Source organism: Bactrocera tryoni, chromosome 4, assembly GCF_016617805.1.
Source record: "Bactrocera tryoni isolate S06 chromosome 4, CSIRO_BtryS06_freeze2, whole genome shotgun sequence".
NCBI classification, from domain to species: Eukaryota; Metazoa; Arthropoda; class Insecta; order Diptera; family Tephritidae; genus Bactrocera; species Bactrocera tryoni.
The window spans coordinates 67756781-67780415 of NC_052502.1; positions in this window are offsets into that span (position 1 = coordinate 67756781).

Consider the following 23635-nt stretch of genomic DNA (forward strand, 5'->3'; position numbering starts at 1 on the left):
AAAAAAAATAAAAAAATATGTATAATAAATTAAAATATATCATAAACAAGTAAAACATACATAATAGATACATTTTTTATTGCATAAAATATTATAAAAAGTTGCACATATTGGTTTTGTTCATTCAGTTTAATTGGCAGTTATATGCTGGAGTGATCTGATCTAATATGATTCGCTGAACCATGTCCATAAGTATATCTCGTACAGCTCATCGTTCCATCGACTACTCGCCCTTCCCAATGCTTAAAGGACCGTAACTCTTCCGCAAAACATTTCTCTCGAACACTCCTAAAGCCGACTCATCAGTTGATGGCATTATCCATGCCTCTGTGGCATATAGCAGGGCGAGAATAATAAGTGACTTATAGAGTTTGGAAAAAAGAGACAATCTCGTAAGTTTTTGTTGAATAAATTATTAAAACTATGTGAAAATATTTAAGATCATCAGAACTAAGCTTTAAATCTGTCTGTGAAAAATACCTTCAAGTCTTTAACATTTTAAACCTACATACAGTACCATTTCAGCTAATGCGTGCTGCTTAAAACGAGGTAAACTATTTTTTTATTTTGCAATGTCTGCCGAACCAAAGGCAAATTTCCACCAGCAGCCTTTCCGATTCATGTTTAAAAAAAATTAACACTTTGCTATTCATTCTGCTATGTGCCCATTAATCGATGTCCAAAGCATTTTTTTCAGCGCAGCAGCGCCTTTGTGCCAACATTTGCATTTGCAGCCTGCCTCCCGCCTTACCGTTAGCACATTTTTAATAGCACAACGGATATGCGGTGTTGTTTAACATCCACATAACAACGCAAAGGTTAATGCCGTGTGCAATCTTCAATGAACGGCTGGACCGACGAACAGTTGGCGCGTGCGGTGTGCAGCTCTTGGTCCAGTTATAGCTCTGGTGCCCACACCAACTGCCACGTGTAGTCTGGTGAAATGCATATGCGTTGTGCCACATATGAGTGTAGGCGGTTTCAGCATTTTTCTGACGCCCCAGCAGCCTTCAATGCCATTCCCGTTATACTGGTAACCGAAAGGGTTATTAGCGCTTATCAGACACATTGCAACCTCTCGTTGCCCACACGCTGTGCTCGCAGTTCCGCAACCAGTTGCAGCTTCGTCAACGTTTTGGGTGTCGCTATAAATTTGGTGTGTGAGTTCATTTTTTTCCAACGGTATTTTAATGCCAATTGCGTTTTGATGGTGTCGTCGCGCGACCGCACGCCAAACTGGTCGTAAGGAGGGCAACGGAAGTAGCCAACCAAATTGCAAGTGATTTCACGGTTAATTGAATTTAAAGCGATTTCGCTTAATGCAATTTTTTCTGGTCGCTTCTTTGTTGCAACATACATGAGTCCATATTTGTTTTTAGATTACTTTTTTTTCATTTTCACAGGTGTACAGATGTGTAGCGCTTGTCCTCAGCCTCGGAGCTTATGCATGTCAGTTTACTGCGCTCGGTTAGTATGGATCATGTTAACGCTTTGTCTTTGTTAATTGGCCCACATTACTTTGAATGGCCCTCACATGAATGGTGAGTCGATTTTTTAGTTTTACTGATTCCTGTCTTTGTTTAAATTAAACATTTCCGTGTTCTGTTTTTCAACTCTATGGCACAGTGTGGTCCTTTGTAAAGAATATTAGTCGACGTAAATATTTTTGTTTTCATATTCAAGCAAATGAAGTTTAAGAGCCGCAAGCGGGCGTCGGTCTTGAAACAATCAACTCGCTACATAAATACGTCTAAAGCTTTATGCTATTCGCCTAGGGTGGTTGTGCGCTAAGTATGGGACCCGTCACGTAAACCACTACCAATTAAAAGGAAACAGTAAGCTCGGATTAAAGACCCAACTCTTGATAACAACCACAGCGAACGTAATAAGGACTATGATTTCCGGGCATGCACTTGGAACTTCCGGTCCTAGGAAAATGCCGCTGCCCAGCTAGGTGATGTTCTCGTAAAAGCAACATCAGCGGCCAAGATATGCGATAGAGGGAACAAGGAGAGGGACGACTAGGTCCTTGTGACATTTATAACAGCAGTCATATAAAAGAGCGCAAACTTGGTATGGGATCCATGGTAAGAGAAAGGATCAGTCGTCCAGTCCTGATATTCACTCCGATGGATGAGCTTCTAGACGCAAACCGCAGCCATGTACAAATTTTCAACGACTGATAGAGCATACTGAAGTTAAAGAGGAAACACTTCCACAGCCTCCTGAACGGTAGTGTAAGATCTGGAGATGGCAAAACCGAACCCCAATCGATGAGGATGGAGCAGAGATTCTATTGGCCGACCATGAAAAAGTTTAAATAGCAATTACGCGCTTGAAGAACAACAAGACGGTAGAGGCTGCTACATTACCGGCCGAGCTGTTCAAATACAGCGGCAAAGAGCTGACAAGATGCACACATCAACTTCTTTGAAAGATATGGTCGGATGGAAGCCTGCAATTTAGCGCATTGGCAAAGGCGTGTAACGCAGTCGATGCAACCATGAGCTGTACGAGATATACGGCGTCAGTGACATAATTCAGCGTATCAAGGGACAGCAGCTTCGACGGCTAGGTGATGTTGTCCGAAAGTGAGCCCTACAGCTTTAAAGGTTTTCGAGTCAGTAGTCGTCTGTGGCAGTAGTGGAAGAGGAAGACCTCCACTCCTTTGGGAAGACCAGAGGAGCTTTCTATATTTGGAATCTTCAATCGTATGGCACATCTATCGTTGCGCAGTGCGCTCGTAAGCTGCCGACATCTGTGCCGCAACAAAAACATAAGCGCATTGCGCAACAATGGATGTGTCATACCTTTTAAGAGCGGTAGGGGGACAAAAAATTCAATATCTTTGGAATGATATGAATGAACAAACTTTTTTTTGCCGATTATTAAAGTTGAATATTTTTAGCATTGTGCTACATACTTTTCAATTTTTTTTAGCGTAAAGAACACTTTAAAAATTTCAATTGTTCAACAAAAAGTTTTGAAAAAAATTATTATTTAAACAAAAGGACCATGAAAAAATATTTATAATATAGCCAAAACATTTTTCATTGACTTACCAAAAAATTCATCGATTTATCTCCAGTAGTTAATGTGAATATAATTTTACAATTTTATCGTTCTCTAAATACCTTCAATAACTTTAACAAGAAAAAGAATTTCCACGAAATATAATATTTATATCAGAGGATATGCGACTGGTCCCTCTCCTAATGAGCTGCTAATTTTCAAAATCAGTGATTTTGCGAAATTTCCCTGGATCACTTGACGTGGTTTGACCCTTATATAAACACTCACTTTGATAATGCCTGAAACGTGAAAACTTATCAAACGATCGAAGGCTTTGGAAAAGCGGACTATATTAGGATACTAATTTTTAATTAAATACTTATTTTTCAACTCGAAGTTTTTCGATATTGTTTCTAAATTTCACTTGGAACATATTCTTGACCTGTCATGTCTTTCAAAATTGTGGAAATCTTTGGATTTTCTGTTTATTTTCTTTACTGTACCACATTTTTTGATAGCCTCTGTTAGGTGGACTGTGTCTTCGAAACGTTATCCAGATTGAAGAAGGTATATTATCATTTCCGCATAATTATGTACAAGTATATCCAAGTTATATTGTGTAAAGTAACATAACGATTCAAGTGTGAGCACGGATGTTTTCTATAACATTGGCTTCCTTTCGACGATATATTGCGTAGAGCTTTTGAACTCGTGGAACACTTATTTGGTTCACTATAGCATACAACAAACTTGCAATTATTTAACAAAGAATTTTAAGTAGTACAAGGTCTGTCGCAAAAGAAACAAAACTTTTTAAATATAACTGTTTCTGGTGGCGCCACCCATTGGTGGGTATATGAAATAAAAAGTTTAATTTCTTGTTGACATTTCGTAAAACTTTTAAGACAATTGGATAACTACAATCGATGTTATCGATCAAAAAGTAACAGCAGCTTTTGGTCATCGGTCGTAGAATGCAAAATGCTAATATTAAATTTCGTTTTAAACTTGGGAAAACCTTTACTGAAACATTTCAAATGATGAAAAAAGTTTATGGTGATCAGTGCCTATCCCATAGTAATGTGCATGAGTGGCTTAAGCGATTCCAAGAAGCTCGTGAGGACCTCTGTGACGATCAGAAGTCGGTCGTCTTCAGAAGTCAAAACTAAAGACAATGCTGATTTGTTTTTACGATTCCGAGGGTATTGTACACCGAGAGTTCGTCCCACCTGGCCAAACGATTAATGCTGTGTTTTACCTTGGTGTTATGAAGCGTCTTTTGTCACGCATTCGTCGTGCTCGACCACAATACCGTGAGGCAGGGTCCTGGCGCCTGTTGCACGATAATGCGCCGTGTCATCGGTCGACGCTTGTCACTGATTTTTTGACAAAAAACTCCATATTAACCATTAATCACTCACCCTACTCACTTGATCTGGCACCCTGTGATTTTTATCTATTTGGAAAACTTCATTTTTCCATGAAAGGACACTGGTTTCAAGGACATTTCAGCTATCCAAAAGGCGACGACCGATATTCTCAAGAACATTCCGAAAAATGACCTTAAACACTCATTTGAAATGCTAATTGACCGGGCTAAACGCTGTATCGAAGCGCAAGGAAACTACTTTGAATAAAAAAATATAACTTTTGAAAAATATTAATTTTTTGTTGTTTTTTTAACAGTCCTGTTTCTTTTGCGACAGACCTTGTACAATCCATGATTATAAAATTTTCAGAAAACTTAATTCTGACAAAATTTTTTAAAAGTTGTGCCAGATACTATTACTTTAAGGATTCATTTAATTCGATTTTTAAAGCATGTTAAGGTGAAAGCACTAGTTATATGCAAAGAAAACTGAATAGTTTAATTAAAGGTGGAAAGCCAAAGTGCTACCCTTGTGAAGTTCAATATCAACGCAAAAGCTAACCTCAAATATTTCGCCTTTAAGCGGAAATTTTACAGATGTCCAAACATTAACGATACCCAACTAATTGCAAAGAGTTCACACAAGTGTGTGCATAAATTCTCACATGCAGCTCAATAACGTTGCGTACTAGTCTGCCAAAGAATATACTTTGTACTCCCCGGCAGTGGGGCACGCCTCATATTAACGACTTTATACGCATGGGTGTGTGTGAGCAGCTACCGCAACAACAATAATGCACTGTTGATGTGGCTTTTAATTTTTGTTGCTGTTGTTGTTTACTTTAGCATGTAACACATTTTTATGATTACAGCGCAACACACACACACATACAAACAAACGAAAAGGACATTTCTTATTATTGTATTGTATATGTGTGGCCATGTGTGTGAGTGTGTGCGTTTCATGCCAAATTCAACCACCTTAGTTGTAGCCTTCGCCTGCGCCAACCTTCATTATGAGCTGACGCAAAACGATACGAAAATGTTTCATCATAAACTTCAATAATCGTAAATATAGATTTCGGTTTTTACTACCTCGGGGGCTAAGTACGGTGACTTTGAGGCAGAAAGCGCGCAAAAGTGACCAAATCGACTGATGGCCAGCCTGACGGTCATTCAAAGTGGCAATTAGATGTACGCATACGCATGCAACAGCAACAACAACAGCAACAATGAGTATATCAACAGCAACAGCAGCAGCCATAATAATGAGATAAGAGGGTTGTGGTCTGCTTGTGGAGCTGGAGGTAAAGGTGGATGGGTTGTGTAAGAAATTAATAGCGAGCGTTGATGATGCTACTTAACAACAACAACAATGGTAGGCATAAGAATTGACAACTAATACCTTTATATTAAAAATACATATGTACATACAAACAGAGTTTAGGTAGAACAAACCCGATTTCAATTTTTTGAGGCGGTATTCCCAAATTTATTTTCGGGATACTGTATGTTATCATAATATATTTAATTTTACTTGCAAATTTATGAATCCCGAAATTTCGGGATTGTCAAATTCTTTCGGGATTAAATTATTCACAGCATTGTTTAATTTTTACCTAAAGTCCACACAGATTTGATAAATTTGTTATTTCCGATAAAACGGAAATTTCGGGACCATCAAATTTTTTTCGGGATTTAACTTTTAACAATATTTGTTTTGTTTTTATATGTCTTCTTGACGTTCAATTGAATTTGCTTAAAAAAAGCATGAATCCCAAAATTTTGGGACCTTCAAAATTTAAAAAAAAAAAATACTGCAACCCTGTTACGTTATTTCGAGATCCCGAACTTTACTCTATAGTTCAAATTTTGAAATAACAATGCTTTCAAGCCATTTGTTGGCATGACTTCGCTGCTGGAGCGATAGACATTCTTTGATGACAACGCCAGTGTTTACAATTTTCCTTAATCTTCGCCAAAGTGCCGTATTGTGTTACTGTCGTATCTACTATGGACATTCCCCTTTTGTTGGTGCTGTTGTTGGATGATATTATTGTTTGCCTGGTCAGTTGTTATTACATTCAATTTGATTTTGTTTACTGCCTCAGCCGCTCTCCATAAATGCCTTCCGCTGCTCTAATGCACATTTTTGCTTTGTATATCAGAGACTTCTGCATTCTTTCCGCAAATCTATTGAGTAGTAATTGCTTTGTGTGTCAATAACTTTGTGCGGACTTTTGTTGCTTTCTTGGGGCTATCGTAGATGGTTGTTTGTGATATAAATTTTGTTTAACACGAAAATTGGTTGGTAAATGTAGGACGGGTTTATTTGTGATCCAATAAGGCGTTAGTTAGTACTTCACTTTTGCTTTTCAGGAATATTTTTGAAGTTGGAGATTATCACATGTGAAACAACAATTCTTTGAAAGCTTGAAATAATTCTCTGAAACCCATTTTTTTTGTCATTTTCAGCTTGGATCAGGAATGACCATCCCCTATAAACTGTTGTAATGCATGCTGAATACATAATGCTCGATCTAGTAATCTTAGAACTCAGACCTTTTCAAAGATTTACAGGTTTAATAGTGATTATCGGTGTTTAAATTAAATTTTCCGGCAATCGTGTTCTATCTATACGAATACATTCGAGGCAATAGCCCAGAACCGAAAGGAAAGTAGTCCTCATCCAAGTAACCATGTTAGTGGTTAGATCTCAAAGTATACTTGAACTGATCAGTTTTATATGGCAAGTTCTTGCTTTACAGCAGAAAATTAAAGTTTCTTGATAATTGTTGGTTGCTTGGTCGGTTGGTGTCGGAACCTAGGTTATTATTAAGCTCATGGTGCGCACGTATGGTAACCAAATTTAGCCTTTTCCAGCAACTCGATGGAGTTGGGAAAAAAAAAATTCTTTTTCAACCCAGCTAATTAAAGTCACTTAAGCTGGATGTTGTTGTTGTAGCAGTAGAGTTGACAGTCCTTGGCCGGATAAAAATCCGGGTTCGTTCCGGTTGCGTGGACCCGACTGTCGTGGGAACGGCTTAAGCTGGATCGTTCGAAGTAGTGGCAAACAGCCGGCTGAAGGCTAAGCATTTGCATAGATAATGTTCAACATTTTACCGAAACCACATTCCCATTTTTCTGAAGGTGAGATCGTAATAATAGGTGCACTGTGATGACCTCTACAATGTTACTAAGCATCCTTTGTCTGGAAATAAGAGCTTTTTGGTTTGATCACCATAAACCCCACTGCAAAGTAACTTTGTGGTATGCCCTGTGTAGCTCGTGTTCCAAGAGCTGAAGTACTTTTATAGGGTACATTGCTTCAAACAACCCTTAAAGGAGCTGAATGGCCTGGGGCAGCTTAGAGGACCTGCGGTTCAGCTCAACTGGCTCTTATTTCTTATATCCTTATATATAGTTGAGATAATGGAAGTTAAAGTAATTAAGAAACAGGTGTTCGTGAGACATTCCCGCAAGATCCCAGAACTGACCGTTTCCGTTGACTCAATTCCCATTTTGGGATACTTTAGCACAGTCTTCAGTCGTCAGTATACAAGGATACGATGTTCTTGTTCAGAAAAATTGAAAACGTCTCTCGTCTTTTTAAGCTCCTATTCTCTCGTAGCAACAATTTCGTTTGAGAACCATAGTTTATTACTCGCTATTTAACAAACTTTGAGGTACGATTGGCACAGTGTATGGTTAATAAAAGAATATTTTTTCTGAAACACACTCAATTTAATCAAGCTATTCTCAACTTATTGATGTTAAAAACAAGCGAATGAATGAACTTTGTTGTGGACATAATAAGAGGACTAATATATTATGTTATTAGGCAGCACCTTTCAGATTACATACAGAAATATAAATGCAAAAGGTAAGAATTTGGAAAAACTTAAGGTCAAGTATTGAAAACACAAAGGAGTATCATCTAACACCTAAAAGGTTCAACAAATGTTAGAAAATCTTAGGGATTCAAGGAAAATTAATCACTTAAGAACAATTTTCATATCTTATGTCCCCAAATGTTCTCAAATTGCCTTCGAAAGTTCAACATTAGTCAAATAAAATGTTATTTTTATTATGTAACATTAGTAGTCATGAGCCCACTTAAATGTAGAATTTTCCAATGATTTGTATCGCAAGTTTTCTAAGCTTATATGCTCTACTATACGCAGAAATATTTATTAGCACACGATGACCAGTAAATGGTGGCAATTATTTACCTGTCAGTGGTGATTTGGCTTTCATTTGTTTACGTCAAAATTTGCTACCAAAAAAACCAACAAAAAATGGACCACTACACATGCGAAAAGACAAAAAAAAAACAAAAATAGGTGAGTCGGTGAGTACGCACAGAGCACACGAAGTAAAGCAGTGAGAGATCAATGGTTCAAACATGCTATTACCTTGGTGTATTAGGCAGTTTCTTGATTATATTAAGGAAACATATGTATACTAATATATATATATATGTGTGTATATAGCTATGTTTGTATTTATATACTCATATTTTGTCTACATATTATCTTCCTCATCCCCCTTGCATCATTATCCATGCACTCACCTAACAAAGTTCATCTTCAATTCAATTCAAGTCCAATTTTCTGTCAGCTCCGTGCTTGTGCGCCTGCTGTTAGGCTATGCGTGCAATTTTTCATCATTTACTTGATTTACGAGCGACAATCAATAGTTCCTCTTCGTTAAACCTACTTTTATTTCTTTTTTTTGTTTTTTTTTTTTTGGTTGAAGGAACTTCTCTCTATTGTTGTTGCTGCTGTGGCTGGTATAATAGCAAAAAGACATTTAGCTGTCAATATTGATGTATTAGTGCCTTAATGTGTGTAGATATATTTATTGCATTGCATTCTATATGTGATACGTGACCACACGCTGCGTTGCACAGGTCACTTGGGGTTATCTCATGCCAGCAGTAGCAGTTAGAGTGTAATGACCTATTGTCAAATAAGTGGGCATAATTTGAGTGGCTTTTGTAAAAAGTTGATACTGATAAAAAAGGCATGAGGTGTCGGATTATTTTAGTAGTGAGAATTGCGTAATATATTTTTAACATTTTCGATGACGAAATGATTTCTGAGTGTAGTATAACTCCATGTCAAATAGCCAAAATGTTCGCAATTCACATAAGCATTCTTCAGTTTGGATTATTTCATGGGCAGTTATTCGACTGTAGATCGAATTGGTGCGAAAAAAGCCAAAAGGAAGGCCATGTAGATCACTAAAAACTTCTAAACGATGGTTTGGCAAAAAAACGATGTTAAAATGGGTCTTTATTATAACACGGTGGAGAACTAGTTAGATATTGTATAGAACAAGTGATTGATCTTACGCTATATTTAGTCTTAATATTACCAAATAATGTGTTACCTTTCCGCCTTTATATTATTTATATTTAACGAATAGTGTACACAAATAGAATCCATGAACAAAGCAAAGGTATTTTGAAAACCCTAATAAAATATTCAACCGCTATGCTTTAGCGGTAGAGACTTGGATAAGAAATAATCTCAACAGAGTTAAGTGGTCGCATTGTTACCCCATACATAGTCTCAGCAAACTCACAGATGGTGTCTTGTATGCCAAAACAACTAACTCCTTTGATTAACTCTTACATTTTAGCTGATATAAGACCTTACCTATGAGAATTGCTATTTATCGTTTTATTTGTATTTGGTAAGATCCTTTGCGAGTATCTTAGGGTGTAGAATTTAATGCCCGAAACAGCAAGAAGTCCTTTGAAGACGAAAAAGGTCTATTAGGTACTTCAGTAAAAAAATCTTTTTATAGCAAATCCATTTGTGACTCTCTACTCACAAAAATTACATTGAAGAATTATTTTTATTGCACTTTCTTCATATTAATTATTTCGTTATTATCGGTAACACATGTGAAGCATACATTCTACAACTTCATGATATTTTCTGAATGTTTTATGAAACTCAAATTTGTTTGTTCTTGCTTAACTAAACTTCTTCCTTTTTCAAAAATATAGGCTGTCCAATAATATATTTTAAAATATCTCCTTGCTCAGTTTGCACAATTAGAAACCCATTCCAAGCAAAAGCTCTATTTCATAGTTAATAAGATAGAATCTGAAATCAGACCAACCTTTGCGGCGCCAATAAATAGCTGTGAAAGAATAACAAATGGATCTCTTAAAAACCTTCGGAAAGCCATTCACCTTAAGATTTATGTGCACCCTTGAAACTAATCAGTCATCAAACTACTTAAGTATATATACACTGTATTTTAAATAGAAATGATATATTCGAATTAAAATTGAAAAATATACTGCCTACATTCAGGCGCAATACTTTAAAATGCTAAATAAAGCTTTTACGATGATTTTCATATATTATTTGGCTTCAATATGAAGAACTTATAAATTTTGTAAGCTATACAAAACTCAAAAAATTTAAAATTTTAGTTTGTTAATTTTTTTCGGTATAACGATGATATGTTATCAGATCAGAATAATATAATCAAGCAAGGAAATAAAATAAAATTCTGAAATTTGACTTAAATTTTTCTTAGAAGCAGCACAAATCAGGCATATTTTAAAAGTAAAACATATCGTTGCCTACATTCAGGCGCAATCCTTAGAAGTGCGAATTAAAGCTTTATATGATGATATATATCGTATATTATATATATACCGCTTTGAAATGATGAACTTATAAATTTTTTAGACTAAAAAAACGATATAACACAAAATTTTTCAAATTTTACTACGTTAATTTTTTTCCGTATAACGAAGACACATTAACAGATCAGAATAATATAATCAAACACGAAAATAAAATAAAATTCTGAAATGTAACTTAAAGCTTTCTTATAAGCAACTCAAATCAAGGATATTTGAAAAAGTAACAGATTGTTGCCTACAGTCAGGCGCTATACCTAAAAATGGCAAATAAAGCTTAATAGGATGATTCATACATACATATAAATTATAGCGCCTCCATATGAAGAACTTATAAATTTTTTATGCTGAAAAAACGATATAATATATATATATATATATATATCGGTTTTTTATTTATTTGTTTGTAACGATGATGTATTTTCAGAACTGCATAATATAACAAAGCAAGAACTAAAATAAAAATATGAAAATGGATTCAAAATTTTTTTCTAAGCAACACAAAAGAGGCATATTTTAAAAAGTAAAACATTTTGTTGCCTACATTCAGGCGCAAAGTTGAAAAACATTCAATAATGTCTTAACAAAATATTTTTTAGCATCAACGCGCTTAGTTCAGTAAAAGTTTGAAAATTTACATACCCTGAGTGAGTAATAAAGGTTGAAATGTGCATAACTCAAAAATGTTAAAAATGTATATTATACAATTTTTTCTTTAATGCCATGAAATATTAAGGAATTTGGCTACCAGGAAGCAATAAAGTAGAAATTTTGCATTTGCTATTCGATTTTAAAATTTTGTTGAATCTTACTGAATTAAATCCGCCTTAAGAAAACATAAATATTTCCTTATACCATCAAAAGTATTTCTCTTTTATTTTATATTAAAATTTTAATTTTTTCAAAGACATTACAGTACCAAAGTACTACGTAAAATGCAATAAATTTTAGAAAATAAATTATAATTGACTCGCTGCAGCCAATAAATGCCATAATATATACACCCATACAGCAAACAAATATAGAAATAGCTTTTTGTGACAGGCGACGTATTTGAAAAATGATTTTTCCTGATTTGATAACCTAGCGAATGTTTGGCACACTAATAGACCCCATCACCCGTCACTCCTCAGCTGTCACATATGAATGCAGCAAGCATTGCCGTTGTCAAATGTGAGGCGCGCTTATTGGAATTTATTGGTTGTCAGCATATGAAGGCAGCGCGACTAGTTAGCTGTTCGCTGGCGACAGCACGCCAAGGTGACTGTCAGACATTGTAAATGTCAAATGGGCAACAAGGTGATGTTTGGTAGCGGAAACGACAGGAAGACTTAAGAGGAAGAGTATGTATATGTATGTGTGTGAAGGGAGGAATGCAACAGTACAAGGATTGCGCGTGTGTGTGAGTTTCTGTATATGTGTATGTGTCTAATACTCGCAAATATGTGAGCCACCCACCCCGCCGGCTAAAGGGTATCAATAGCTCAAACGCACCAACAACACACCAGCTGTCAGCTAATATTTGCGCTTCGCTGCATGTGTGTGCGTATGCATAGCCTCAGCTTACACCCACCAAAGCCGGATTTTTGCTGCCTGCCGCAACTCCTGTGCCACTGAGTGCCTGCACACCGTCTGTCTGTCATTAATATTTATTATTTTGTCACAGCCAAACATCCCTCATACGCCTGCAGACATCACTCTCCATCACTAATGTGTGCATAAAAATTCCGGAAAAGTATAAAATCTGCTTCGATTGCATATGTGTGTGTGTGTGTTGCCTCACTTCTTATGCGCTTTGATATCGTAATCAAGTGCGCCGTGCAGTCACATCGACAGGTTTTTGATATTTTAATATTCTGTATGAATATGAATGAAGCTTATATTGCTGTTGTTGTTGTTTTATTCTATTATTGCCATTAGTTGTCATTCGATTCGGTGCGAAGTTTATGGGCTTAAGGCAGCCTAACGTGTATTTGCTGCTACTTCCATGTAAATGCTTGCGTATTTTGGCTAAATTTTGCCAATTTTTCTTTTGTGGCATGCCACATGTCTTTTTCATGTCATATACATCTATATTTGTGCATATATGAGCACACCCCAGTGCAAAACACTCACGCCACATTAGCTTTTTATCTGCTTAGCTCTCATTGCTGACTTGATGTACCCAGCTAAACATACATATTTGTACAAATGTACATGTGTATGTGCATATTTGTATTTGTATGTATTTGCTTCATGCATTGCACTTCGTTTTGGCGTCGAATGTTTGATAGATTATGTCAAAATATGAAAAATGGCATCAACTGTCATTTGACAAGGTTGCATGTGATTGGGCGTGTTCGCATATCCCTAAATATACTTTATATGTATGTATGTATGCGTCAGTTACTCATCGACTTCCGTCACATTATAGCTCACATATGATATCTGTATGGTAATAGGCTTTGCGAAAAGAAAGCAAACGTGTTTAGAATGAACAAAAAGTGACATTAATCGTGCCTTGAGCTCATCGATGTTTATATATTAGGTACGATATATCTGGGGTGGTGGAAGACAAAGAGAATTCGCTGTGTAAAATATATACAAGTATATCCAAATATTGGCAAATTTTAACTGAAAAAAGTTGAAAATAGCAGTGGACTCAGCCCTTAGAGAATGCTACAGTTTAATGTACGAGTATAAACTGGACTTCTTATTCATTGACTAACCTAACCTTAGTTAGTCTAGTATGCTGTTACGTATAGGTTAGTTTTGTTACTTAGCTATAACATTTGGAGTGCCGTTACTTAGTCCATGAAGTGTAATCATTCTTAAGCACTCCACGAGAAATTAAACAGTCTCTGTGGCCTCACTAACCATACTTCTTCCAGTTTTCCATACCATGTAGCCCTCAAACGTTTGATGCCTTGCCAATGCGAAAAAAGTGCACAAGAGATGCTCCATTGCTTCCCTGGTGCCTTGCTTTTGTCTTTTTGAATCGTTTGGATCTGTCAGCACTATTCTGCAGGCGTGTGCCGGCACCGAACTGTGACGAGTGCGTAATCCAATTATGTTCCTACGGTCCATTCTATCAACTGTCAGTAAGAACTTTGTATATTTCTGCTCTGCCGCCTTACATACCCACTCTTTTTTGAAACCTGTAAAGCCATGTAACCCCTTAACCGAGTTTTATGAAATTTCGAAAATCATTTTTTTCACTCTGTTCTAGATAAGAATCAGAGTAGAGCCGGATTTATTACCAACAAAAAATTATATTTTTTAGAACAAACAATTGAATTTTACAAAAATAAATTTAATTTGCCGTGAAAGTTCGAAAATTCCAGAAATTACCCGGAAGTTAACTTTAACCTTGCATAACTTTTAAAGGAGTGAGTATATCGAAAAAGTGTTCAGACTTTTTTTGTAGAGCATTCAATTCTGTACAAGAATATGACTTTTTTATTCCTACAAACGAGAAAGCTCCAGAGAAAAAAAATATTCGTAAAAAGTGACAAAATCCCATGTAATTTCAATGGGAAATGTATCGTGTTTGGGGCAAGGTTTATTATGAAAATTAAGGGCTTTTTATGGTCTGATATTTTTTTAGATGGAAAACTAAAAGTTTAGGGGGCGTCTCGTCAAAAATAATCAATTTGGTAAATAACGGACACCCTACTATTTATGTACCTACACGCCAACCATCGCCTTTTTGGTAAATTTGAAACTTTTGTCCAAATTGAAAAGTATAATTATTAGGTCATGCTTGTCAAACCGAACTATGCCCAAAATCTCCTGTAGACATTAGTCCAGTTTTCAACGAAGAATCCTATACGGGTCGTTTCCGCAAGGGGCTACCACACATTCCTCTGAGCCTCACTTAACTGCAGTTTTCTTCTTTAGTTGAATTTGTAAAAATATGTAGGCCAGTAGAAGATGCCTTCAATTTTAACACTGTATGATGCTCTCAATGTCATAAATTCCAAATTCACATTCATAAACATAAATAGCCAATGCAGTCTACAGCAGGACCTTCAGTTCCAAAAGAGCATGGTGCCAAGTTAAATTAAATTAAATTAAATGAAGACGAGCTCGAAACGTATTACTGATTCATGTGCTAAACAAAGTTTTTGGTTATTTAATACTGGATACAATAGCATGAATGCTCACATTTAAAATTTTTGCAAAGTTGTTGATGATTCATCTCGTCAAATTCCTCCACTTTGTAAGGCTTAATGCAAATGCTGAGAAAAACTAACTTATTAGTTACCAGAAAGATTCTATAGCCTTAGCTGATACTGGTTGTGCGTACCAATACTTTATGCTGTCTAAAGTAGGGATATATTTTTAACCATATCAATAGTTTGTATTCGAACAAAGGAGTTTTTCTTTTCTATGGCTTCCCAAAGGAATATATATACCGTACCAGGTGCGATCTTCGATCGGCCGTGTAACATAACCTGTTTATTAAATAAAGATTCGCCTCTCACCAAAGTTGATAAATGATATTTCTTGAAATCCTTAGTCTCAAGCTGCAATTAGTTCCATTATTTACCCCAAAAGTTTTTTGAAGTGCCTCCTAATTTATCACCTCTAAGTTTCGTCCGCAACACATCTTACTTTGCGAAAGTTTGTATTTGATGCTTTAATCTTTGCGGCGTTTTTTCGGCGGAGATCAATTTTAAATACTGCTTTATGCAAGAACCGTAAATATCATGTGAGTGAAATCTTTTGAAACGTATGAGACTCCGACTTCAGTATTTTGGTCATGAAACAGCTTCGCGGTCCTTTCTCTAGCATTTTTCAAACAAAGGAGGTAAGATACGAAGCTTTGAATAAGAGGCAAATTGTGAGTGTTTAGTGCCACAGTTTTCGCACTAAAATAATAAGGGTTATAGTCTCCGTACACTTTTACATTTAAATTTAGGCAAATTACGTTCATTTTGAGAAAAATAAACCTTAGAATTTATTGAAAGGCGAAGAATCCGATGAAGAAAATATAAGATATACAAGAGAGACCAGCTTATATGCCTTACAAACAACATAAAATGTTTATAATTGCATAAAATTGCAATTTTTTTACGATAACTTGTTGGCGTTTTGAAGGTAATGCCATTCTCCCGAAAATCCGCGACCATATTAGCAAGAAACTGGGTCAACCGCTTTTCACTTGCTTCTTTTGACATAAACTTTTCAACAGAAATATCATTCGCTAGAGGTAGTTGGATGCACAAGTACCGCTCAACCAAGTCATGGAACTTCTGACGAGTCTCTAACTACGTGTATGCTCTAGCATTGCCCTCACGGAACATAATCTCTACAATTTGTAAAAGCTGGCCACTGGGAGAAGATTGCTTGATTCAGGCAGTCTAATTGTTAATAGTATAGTCCGAAATAAGTGGCATAGTTGATAATTCTCTGCCAATCCTACGAAATACATAGCAAAATCTTCTTAACCGTCATCTGAGCCACCGCGTATGCCGACTCACCACTATACGCCCACGACCGATTTAACTTCATGTTGTCGAAAGCGACCCACTTTCAATCAACAGTCACCTTCTGGATGGAAAATTGATTCCTGAGGTTTGTCTGGGAAGCAGTGTTTACATGAAGGTTGGACGATTGGCGATGGTATAGCATATGGAATATTTTTTCACTGCTGTGGCCCATTTTCGAGACGGGGTCAAACAATACTAAATCAAGTAATCAAACAGCTTTCTAACACCCAACTCGCTCGCTTGGTAGATATTATTAAATCCAACTTTTGAGTAAGTTATGGATTTCTCCTTACTACTTCTTTTATAAAAATCCAAGTTTGCTTGCAGTAACAGCTGAAACACGACTTTCTCTTAAGTACCAAGGACTATAATGATTTTGTACTATTCCAAAGTATAGCTGATGAAATCAAAACTGTTTGTCAATGCCCTTACGTAATTGGCCTCTCTCTTTTCTGTCAAGTATTGCGGGGCGGCATAAGTAGGCCTCTTTATCCGCACAAACAATCGGAATTAAATTAACGCACAAACACAAATCACAAGAAAATCCGATCTTACCGCAAATCGTTGTAGCGTCGACCTCTGCAACACCGCCCACCCACAAACAAAAAGCAACAAAAACAGGAAAAATTGAGCTCTTTGTAGGGGTGTTCCGCGGTGGGGGAACACAATACGCCCAGAATTGAAATTACATAAAAAATAAAATCGCTATCAATACGAACAAAAACAACAATGCTGCTTACAAACAACAACAATAACAACCGGTGCGCAACAACAGCACATACATATACACAAACCAAACAAAACAACAAATGAAAATGCCACAATTGCGTTCGAAGAGCGGTTGCGAAAATCCGAAACTGGGGCAAATCGAAAAAAAATCGAAAGAAAACAGACGAGGAATCAAAATTACAATGGCATTTGAAAAAATCAAGATTTTAGATTTGTGATACGCGTCCACGCGCAAAACTCAGCGGGCAAAACAACAGCACAACAACAAATTGTATACCCCTAACCTTGCTCCCTCATAGACTGACTGCCTGCCGAAGCGTGGGCCGTGCGGCGCGTCGGCAAACGCGTGCTCAGCAACAAAAGTCCGCGCACACAAGGCGAGGGATGTGGGGTGGACCTTGTTGGCACTGCAATGAGGTTAACAAGTGTGATTGTTAGTAAAGTGGAGCGCGGGGTGTGCTGTGGAGGGTGTGGCATTGTGTAATTTTTTACTTACGTACATGTGTAATGAATATGTCTGTTGTTGTTATTAGCCGTGTACAGTGATATAGCGATTTCTATCAATTTGTTTGCTCGCCGAGCGGTTGGAGAGCTCAATGAAAGCTGCTGGGAGTCAAGTGTGGGCCAAAGGACAGCAAATTGTTTATTGAAATTAAGCAATTTTTGGCTTTTCAAGAGGCTGGGTGGGCGAGCTTTTAAGAAAGATAGAAATGGAGACATAGAAATCAATGAGCAAGTAATTAAAGTTTCCCGTCACAACTTAAAAATTTCGCGACTTTTCTTTAAATGTCCTAAATAAGCAAAAAATGATGACAAATTGCATATTTTCAAAACATTTGCTATTTATTATCTAAAAAGTCATATATTTTCGCATTCCAATGACCGCTAATGTACAAGTAGATCTTCCTTAACCTCAATTTTTGTTTGATCCAAGTAATATCTCTTAATCTACCGAACAGTTTAATACGATTTAGATGATATAATGATAGAAACGTCATTACTCTCTCCCGCTGTACATCAAGCTTCAAGAAGAAATTATTTCAAAAAAAATACTGAGAAAAGGTCTCACAAACTTATCCCTTTCTTAATGCAGAACTTCCAACTCTTTTATCAGCCATTTTCATTTCTCTTTACATAACTTTTTATTCCATAAACTAGTTGAGAATTAGCACCAACAATCAGTGAGCAAATGACATACTATATACAACAAATGTACATAGCAGGCGCCGCCTAAAAATATACTAAAGTAAACATTTTAAATAAGATTTCATATAAATATATATTTTGCGTTGTTGTCGCAAAATGTCTCTTTCTAATAATCCATATTGTGGTTGAATATTTCAATACTCTATTTTTATATGTATACGTTGACCGTTACTGCTTAAGACCCAAGAACCAACATTTGTGCTCTCAATGAACTTACTTACTTACTTATATCCGTTATGCTTTTTGTGGATCCTGAAAGAGCCAGGCTTTCACAGAGAAAACGGCAAACGGTTTCCTTAATCCCTTCCAGATTCCAGCTGCTCTAAATATTGTTACAAGTCACATTCATTTTTATTCTATGGTCTCCAAAAAGCATGACCACCCTTAAGGTAGCTATAAGTATAATATTATTGAAACTATGTAATAAGTCCTTAGCTCTAGTCTCATCATACTTGGTCCATATATGCTTCGATATCTTAAGGAAAGGCTTACCTGGTCCCAGCATATTGAAAAAAATCAATACTACTGCTAGGTGCTAGTGATCCCAAGGCCTTTATTCTGCGTCTGCAGACTGCTATGTAGTAAATTAGTAGGTGCTCTAGAGTTCCAGACTCCCTGTCGCAGAACCGGCAATTTGCGCAAGAAACTAGGCCAATGTTATATAAGTGCTTCTTCAGTTACAGTGGCTAGTGTAGTATGCTACAAGTAGCCCGAGTTTGTTCCTAGGGAGGTTGATTACATATTTACACATCCTTAGATTATAACCATTCATTAGCAACTTGGCATGGCACCTGCTTGGGAGTTGTTGTCAATACCTCTCTCTGAATACTTCTTCTTCATTGCGGAGCAGCTCCTTTGTAGTAAGAGGAACCACCGCGATGAAGGTTACAGGTTGTACCATGTTAGTGGATGCTGTGGAGCGACCAAGGTTATCAGCCAGTTCATTCCCGGCTATAGCTTACTGATTGAGCACCCAGATGAGGGGCACTTGGTTACGTTCCGCAAGACTATTCAATGGTTCTCTACATTTCTGTCCAATATATCTTGCAGTTGGTTATTGATTTCAGATTTGTATATCGAGTCCTAGCTTAAAAAACTCGTCTGAGTTTTACTTGCCGAAAATGTACCTGTGTTCGGGAGCCCAAAATGCATAAGTGAAGTTGACTTGCTAGTGAGTTCAAAGCCATCCTGCAATTGTTGACTAATCTGGAATTGATAAGTGGCGTCGACAAGGCCAGCAATGCCGCCTGGCTATTCGTATATATGGTTGGCTTCTGTTTCCTTCTTTTTTTATTTAATATAACACTACAGGCCTTCTCTATATCTAATTCCATGTGCTTCTACAATGCAAAAAATTTTAATAATGCATGACTATAAAAAATTTAGACAACAACTTGTGAATAGCTAAAGTTGATCGCGTTTCACACATGCAAGCTTCAGTCTCTAACCAACTCTAGAAGACAGTAAAAAAAATTGGGATAATTTTAGACATTTTAAGACTGCTCTGAATGCCACCTCTTCTTTAATCAATTTTTTTTTATAGGAAATGTATTAAAACATATCTGTGTATGTCGTAATCACATATGGAATCAATATTTCAAGCAGCGCAATTCCTCAAACAGCTTACTTCAGTCAAAAAGTGTAACTTCCATTACTCAGAGCTAAGGTTGATGTCTATAATCCAATAAAATCCATACCTACGTTTTTATTACCAAATATCATTAATAAAAGTAAATGCTAACAACAAAATCATTTTACCCACACATTCACAAATTATATTACAGTCATCACTGCAGCGAAGTGCTGAAAGCCACAGAAGGTGGCAGCGCTCTACAAAGGACGAATATATTCGTGTGTGCTGTTGATTACTAAATTAGGCAATAGATCAAAGGCGAGTGCGGGGTTGAAGACGATAATGTATTTGTATGGATTTATGCATTATTTTGCTAAGTGGACTCGGTCATTACCACGTGCGGAGTACTTACGGTGATGATATCTGTCTGTCGTTGGCAAGTCGTCAAAAGAAGAAAGATGTCGAAGCCATCATTTATCTTCGAATAGTGCATTAATAGCTAATGCTCAATGCATACACACGTTTGAATTTTTTTCTTTTTGGTTATTGCGCAATATTTCATGCGTATTTGTATTCATATAAGCAAGTCAATAAAATGTATTTTTTTTGAGCTATATACATACATATGTATTTAGAAACATATCGATTTACGTTTCTCGCATCAACGACCTTTATTGTTAATATTGCGTTAAAGAGTCTAGAGAAAACTAAATTGTACTCCATATTGCAAACTTAGACTTATGCACAAGCATTGCATTGACAATTTTAATGAAAACTAGGCATGAAGCAAGTGAAAAGCTCAGAAAAATTGTCTGGAATAAAAGACGGAAAAACAAAATTTAAAATGCTTAATATAGAAGATTATTAGTAAAAGATCACATCTTTCTAATTTTCTCCACTACTCTCACCAGTGGTGGCTTTATCTTTCCAACAGATCAACACCTATCATAAGCACTTTTTAGGATCTCCTTCAGCGAATTTTGTTTTATCTCTTTGATCGACTGAAAACGGGTTCCACGGAGCGGCAATTTCAGTTTAAGGCCAATGAAATATTACACGGAACCTAATCTGATGAAAACGGTGGTTGTTCAATGGTATTCATTGTGTTTTTGGCTTTAATTTCGGTCATAATCGGGGCTCGAAGCGATTGTGCATTATCATCGTGTAAAATCCATGAATTGTTCTTCCACAATTCCGGTTAATTTGGACGGATGTTCGTTCTCAGTTCTGCCCGTCTGTTCTTTTGGATTAAATGTATGATGCACTAAACCACGAATATCGAGAAAAAGAATAAACATCACTTTGATTTTTCAGCGACTTTGGTTTTTTGGTTGTTTTGGTTTCGGTTTTGGTTGTTTACTTGTTTGCATGTCTACCTCATGAACTCATTTCTCTTCGGCAGTTGTAATGCTCTACATGAATGTGGGATTAGAACTCGAAGATCAAGCATATACAAAGCGACCCGTTTACGGTATCCTTTTTGAAAAAATTCAGCTTTATCAAGAGGAGTCGAGCAAGAACGCGTTTCTTCCCAAAAATATTTACCAAAATTATTTGAATAGACTCGCGAGAGATAACAAGCTCTCTTGAAATCTCACTAAGACTTACGTGGCGATTTTCAAGCACAAGGGAAGGATATGCCTTGTTTAATACTTTAATCAGTTCAAGAGGTCGAAGGTCGTTGAGAACGAGGTATGTTTTCAACGATCTTTGGACCGTATTCGAAGGCTTTGTACAACTCAAAGGCTTGTGTTTTTGAATTACCGTAAAGCTTTTCCAACATTCGAAAGAACACTGAAAGATTCAATTTACCTAAGTGATCATTTATAAGTGCATGAAACGACATGACATATGGATGCCTCATGTTCTTACAGATTGAAATTGGTTTCGTCGCATCAACGACTGTGATTTGCTTACCAACCGTCAAAGAAGTGATCCATTTTTTAAAGCCAATTGCTACTGGCGACGAAAAGTGGACTGTTTACAAGAAAGTAAAGCGCCAGAGATCTTGGTTTAGAAAGCATGAACCAGCTCAAACTACTTCGAAGGCAGATAGCCAGCAAAAAAGGTCTGTTTGGTAGGATTTCACGATTCCTCGTTAATTTTGAGCTTTTGTCCGGCGATACCACGATTAATTCTGATGTGTATTGTGATCAGTTGGATAAATTGAGTGATGCACTCAAATAGAAGTGGGAAGGTGTAGTGTTTGAGACATCATCAAGTTTGATGACAAGCCAAAAGCTTTTGCAGGGTCAATGGGATACCACATTCACCATACTTTCCAGACTTCGTACCTTCGGACTATTACTTCTGCAAAAATTTCAAAATCTTCACCTAAATAAGGGCGTCAAAAACCCCACGGACTAGAAAAATGGCAAAAGGTAGTATATCAAAATGGAGATATTCATATACAAAAAAAAATATTTAGCGTATAATTCAATACAATACTCATATATACATTCAATTCCTCTAATTGCAATGATCCGTATTATCCTGTTTGATATTGTGCAGCATTATATGCAACATAATGCCAATTGGTGCCACGTTAACAAGTGAAGGTTCCTTTTGAAGGAAATTACTGTTGAATTGAGCACATCACACTTCCAGTATATAAAGTACATATAATGCTATCAAAAAGCTTTATGTCTTCATCTACTAAAACTTTCAATTGACTTTATGTCTCTGCATTGTGAGAGATATAAAATTATGGGTTGCTTAGTTGATTTCGCAAATCTTCAATACAATTCTCAACTTGTGAAATATCTTTATACCGATTTAAATTCTTTTAGTGAAATTCTGATTTCAAAATTCTTTCGACTATTTCAAATTGTAATGTTGGTGCTTGCTTATGTTCATTTTTAGCTTGCAGGCTCATTTGGATTGCTTTGTACTAACTACCTACAAATGCATATGTGTGCGATTTAGTTATTTCATAGTGCCATACAATACCATAACAATAAATATGTATTGCATTCCTAACCAAGCAAAGCTGGTATATTTATTACTTTAATACCAATTCTTGGTATTACTATTGCCCCAAATGTCTGAATATTTGACAGCATATAAAGTGTTTGGATGTGTATGTGTCTAAGAGTGTATATTGTATTGTAGAGTTACCTGTATATGTGTTACTTCTTTGTGTTTGTTTGACAAGCTAACATTTGCATCTTCTACTAGACACTCCTTTGGAAACCATTCAGCTTTGCTCTTCATACCGATTTGCTAGTGCAAGCCTGTTACGAGTGCCCTTCATAGCCAAACTATCGAGTAGAAAATTCTAAATTTATCTAAAAGTTGTTGTAGGATAGTGCTCTGTCGACATTCTTCGTAAACAAAATAAATTTAAATGAATTTTATTTCTACTTCAAAGAAAAAATGGGCTTATTAAGCCGACAAGCTGCTTATGGGCATAAAATGAAACTATACCCTGGATCAACTCGCATTCCGAGGCCAAACAGAACACTGAATAGCTAAGGAGAAAATAATAAATCGTCTAAGAGAAAAGGCTTTGCAATCGTTGAACGTAAAACATCAATTCCACCAAGAAACAAATTTACTTTATTATCAGTAAAAGACCATATTACTATTAGCTTACTTAGGTC